Raw genomic sequence first — 5666 nt, forward strand, 5'->3', positions numbered from 1 at the left:
GAAAAAAAAGGACAAATAGATTTTTTCTAATTTATGAGCTTCTGTATTTATATATACTATATTTCAAAATTAACTCCCTTTGGCCATAAAATTTGGAAGTTTTTTTTTCAAAGAAAAATTCAAATATTTATTTGTTTATAAATTTTAACTATTTTTTGACAAATTTTGAAAACAAAATTTTCAAATCCCAAAAACAACTCTCGAGTATTTTTTGAAGTTTTATACTCACAAAACTTTAAATTCTTTTCAAGTAAAATGCATGGCCAAATACAATTTCAACTTTCAAAAACTATTTTTCATCTCATTTTCAAAAACTCATTTTTTTCAAGTTTCAACTAAATCTATGTCCAAACGCTAGTTTAATTACCTGGATTCCTTAAAGTTTGTTATTTACCAAAGGTAACTATATATTATTTACAATTTATATACATCTCAATAAGGGACTCATTTAAGTGCCTTTAACTAAGGGAGTAGAGCCTCAAATTAAGGGATTAATTATACCCTTTTTTATTTTCCCTTTCGTTATATTTTTCGTTACAGATTTGCCTCTGCTCGGCTCAAATCTAGCCAAAAATAACTTAATAATATCAAGCAATGCAAGAGAATTTAATTTCAATTAATAACGTTAAGATCTTTATACAATTTCCAAAAAGTCAACAAAAGTCAACCCCAGACTTGCCTGGTCAAAACTCGAGTCGAGGGGTGGATCTCGACTACCGATAACCATATGAGTCCAAATATATGTTTGGTTTTCAAATCCGAGTCCAAATCAACTCTCAATATCAAAATTTTATTTTTCAAAACATAGTAAAAAATCCCCAAAATTTCTCTTCAAATCTCATGGTTTAGATGTTAAAATTCATAAATAATCATGTTATAATATCAAAATTGAGTAAAAATCACATACCCAATAGCTTTGTATGAGAATCATCTCCTAAAGTCGCCTTCCATTGAATGTAGGGCTCAAAATGTGATAAAATGAGACTAAGTCCCAAAATCGCATCTTTGTGTTCAGCTGCAGAAGTCGCAAATGCGACTAGGGGTTCGCAAATACAACCCCTCGCAAATGCAACCAATTGATCGCAAATAAGATGCATGTTGAGCCCAAGGAATGTCGCAAAAGCGACACTTACTTCATATTTGCGAAGTCAGCCTACGTCGCAAAAGCGACATGTCCCAGCCCAGACCCATTTCGCAAATGCGACACTGGCTCCGCAATTGTGAAGCCAACCCACACAGTCAACTATCGCAAATACGAGGTCCGCAAATGCGAACATGATCTCTCATTCGCGAGGCCTGCTACACCAGCAAAGAACCAACAATTTTAAAACAAGTTAAAAACACTCCGAAACGCGATCAAATTCACCCGAGCCCCTAGGGCTCCACACCAAACATCCACACAAGTCTAAAAATATCATACGAACTCGTTCCCGAGCTCAAAACACCAAAGTAACATCCAGAACATGAATTCGAACACTGAAACACATAGAATTCGCAATGAAACTCAAGAATCGCTAAAATCACAATCAAACGTCTGATTCCTACCAAACCAACTCGGAATGACACCAAACTTTACACACAAGTTTCAAATGAGCGACCTATTCCAAATTCCGAATGAAAAATTCGAACTCGATAGCCCTAAAGTTAACCCATGGTCAAACTTAGGAAATTTCTAAACCTTCAAATTGCCAACTTTTGGCGAAAAGAGCCAAATCATCCTAGGAACCTCCGAATTCAATTCCGAGCATACGCCTAAGTCCAAAATCACCATATAAACCAATTAGAACCATCAAAACACCGTTCTGGAGTTGTTTTCACAAAATTCAAACCTCGGTTAACATTTTCAACCTAAGCTTCCAAACTAAGAACCAAATGTTCCAAATCAATCCAAACCCTCACCGAAACCCAACCAACCATCCCTGTAAGTTATATAACCATAATTACACCACGAGAAGATTCAAAAGGGGAAATAGGGCTCAAATACATAAAACAACCGATCAGGTTGTTACATTTCCGAAACCAATCGATCCTCTTCTGCTCCTCCACGGTCATAGCAGGTCTAACCTTAGGCCTGACTGTAGCAACAGGATGAACGACCCCAATTGGTGGAACAATCAGAACTCCTAGAGTCTGAAACATAGTAGTGGCCTGCTCTGGAGTGTGAATAATCGAGATTTGTGCTCCCTATCCAGTCTTGAAAGTAGATGGAATCATATGTATTATACCGGACTATGCAAATCGATCAAAATAACTCAAGATCCGGACAATAGTATCCTGAAGCACTAGGATGACAATAAAACCCTTGGGAACGTAAGCTGGACCCGATGGAACAATATGAACTGGAGCCTACTCTGCCATTGGAGCTATTGTTGGCTCCTCAGAAACTAATCTAGCACAAGCACGAGGAACTGCAAGTGCTCTACCTGTCGCAGGTGCGGCCATACGTGCTCTTGCCTAAACTCTAGCCTTGCCCCGGCCTTTGCCTCTCCTGGCTCTGGCTTGAGGGGCTGGCTCCTGCTCAGTTGTTGCGGAAGAACGTGTCCTCACCATCTATGAGAGAATAGAAGAGTAAAGATTCAAACTTTAAGATGAAAAAAAGTTGCACGATAGAAAAAGGAAAAAAGTGAAGTTTCCTATTTGTTCCATAGCCTCTCGAAGATGAGTACAGACTTCTCTGTACCAATATGCAAGACTTTATTAGACATGCTCATGACCGTAGAACCTATGAACCTAGAGCTCTGATACCAACTTTGTCACGACCCAAAATCTCACCAACGATCGTAATGGCACCTAACACATATGGCTAGGTAAGACAACATGTAACATAGATCAAAACAAACGAAACAAGATATAATATAACATAAATAGTGGAATAAGAATTCAACAACAGATAGCATCTGCATACTAAAACATCAAATCCCCAAAAACCCGGTTGTACGGAGTCATGAGCTCTAAAGTAAAATACAATAAAATCTCTCAGTAATACAATACTGTCTAAATATAGATAACAATATAAAAGTAAGGGAAGGGGACTCCAAAAGTCTGCGAACGATCATGCAGCGCTACCTCAAGTCTCATTGATAGCTACTAGGCACCCTCTTCGAGTCCGCTACGGCGAATGCCCAGATTTGCACAGAAATATGCAGAAATGGTAGTATGATACAGGACAACGTGTACTCAGTAAGTATCAAGAGTAACCTCGGTAACGTACTGGCGAGGTTCAAGTCATGTGATACCTACTAATCAATTAAACCTGTATAATTCATATTTATTCACTACAAGACTATGAAAAGAGATACAATATCGTCAAAGATCATATCAGGAAATATCAACTTAACATGGATAATTCTATCTCGACTAACAAGTCAAAAATACATAACAGAGGCATCAAGTAGCATGCTAGAATTCAACATAAAAAGCATATAAAATGCATGATAAGGCATAAGAGATTCACTTAAATGATCAAAGCTTCCACTTTTATGCTCAAAATGCATCACATCGGATCCCACATCAGAATCAATGAGAAACCCTTCGGTTTCCCACAACATGCATGTACGCTATCAAGAGAGAAACATGGGAGGGCGACCTTAGGGGGGTGGATCCATATTCGCACGCTTCACGATAGTGACCTCGTGCCATAAAGGTGACAATTTCACTTCAAATTCATGGTAGAAACCTCGTGCCATAATAATAACAACAATATCACAATGACCGCATGGCAAAAAACCTTGCGCCATAGCCAAATCAACTCGCTCAACACGTCCAAATATGCCATAATTATAGTAATTCAAAATAATATTTCATCATTAAAGAGGCATATGCTCAAAAATAATCAATAAGGTGCACAAGGATATGACAATTAAAAGTGCGGATGTGTGTTCAAGATATGAAGTATGACTACAGATAAATTGAGTATAACAATAATTTTACAAATATCTCATCTTGGCCAATTACAAAGTAGTAATCCTAAACATGGATACTAGCATGAAAAAAATGTACCACATGGTGACACAATTGATTAGAACATGAAATATGGAAGGCACATAAACAAACGAGGCATAGTAAAAGCCTAAAGTCTAATCCGGTCATGAATCATATATAGTACTCATATGTACGCTCGGCATATCACGTATACGTTGCTTCACACTCATTATAATTAAGAAAACGAGGTTATATCATAAGTGTTATTCCCTCATAACAAGGTTAAGCAATATACTTACCTTAACAAGCCCAATCAACCCTCCAAAATTGCCTTTCCTTTAACAATCACCTCCAATCGGCTCGAATCTAGCCAAATAATACTCAATAAAGTTAAGTAACATCATAGAAATCAGTTCCAAACAACAAAGCTTTAATCTTTAATCAATTTTCAAAAAGTCAACAAAAGTCAATCCGGGCTCACACGGTAAAAACCCAATAAAGAGAATTTCTATTAATTTTATGTAACAATGTGAAGGTCGTATTGAGTTTTAGCTTTCCGTTTTGTGATTTCAGGCCTTGAATAGCTTCATTTGGTGATCTATGACTTGTGTGCATAGTTCGTAGTGATTTTCAAAAAGTTTAGATGTGTTTTGATAAAGAAATCTTGATTTTAGAGCTTTGATATTGTTGGAGTTGACCACGGTTAACATTCTTGGTAAATGACCTTGGATTAGTGTTTTGACGATTTTTATAGGTTTGCATGATGATTTTGAACTTTTACGTATATTTTGTTTGGGTCTCGGGTGACCGGAGGCCGTTTCAGCGCTTATCGTTGAAAGTTGGAAATTTGAGTTAAAGAATATTTGAAATCCTTGAGATTTGATTCTTGATTCTTTATTTTAGATTTTAATTTGATGTTTTGAGCTTGTGATCAAGTTTGTTTATATTTTATATACTTTTTTGGATGTTTGGACTGGGGCCTGGGAGGCTTAGGTGAGTTTCGGAGTGGTTTCAGACCATTTTGGACCTTGTTGAGTTAGCTGGTGTGCCGGTGTCTCATAGTGCTTTGCGATCGTAGAGCTTGTCCTGCGATTGAGTAGGTTGATTTGGGGCTTGGGGAGTTTACCTTTCGTGAACACGGAGGGAAGAGGGGAGCCGACCTTCGCGAATGCGGTGGCTTTTTAGCAGATGCGTATGCTTACCCGTTTTTGGGGGGCAATGGGATTTTCCCTTCATGAGCGCGTAGGGAGGGCCGCGAACACGAAGGCATGGCGGGGTATTGCCTTATGCAAACGTGATATTGGTGTCTCGAACACGGTGGTCATTGGACACTAGTCTTCCCGAACCCGAGGAAGGAAGTTCGCCCAGGTATAAATAGTGCTGAAAATCGGAACGTAGCTACTTTTCACCATTTTTGAGACCTTGACCATGAATTTGGGAGATTTTTGAGAGGATTTTTATCCCAAATTCAAGGGTTAGTAATTTTAACTTAGTTTTTATTTATTTCCATAATTTTCCATAGATTTTGACCTTTAAATCTAGGAATTTTAAGTGTAAAAATTGGGGTTTTGGGGAAAAATTTAAGAGAACTAATTTTGGGGATTTGCACGATTTGAAGAAATTAGGTTGTAATTGGGTCTATTTGCTACGTAATTTATGTGTTGGGGGCAGCGTGTATGCAAGATGAAGAGTGTATATGCGTTTTCATGGGTTAAAACATGTGGGAAGAACTAGTTTATTTCATG

This window comes from Nicotiana attenuata, unplaced genomic scaffold, assembly GCF_001879085.1.
Source record: "Nicotiana attenuata strain UT unplaced genomic scaffold, NIATTr2, whole genome shotgun sequence".
Lineage (NCBI taxonomy): Eukaryota > Viridiplantae > Streptophyta > Magnoliopsida > Solanales > Solanaceae > Nicotiana > Nicotiana attenuata.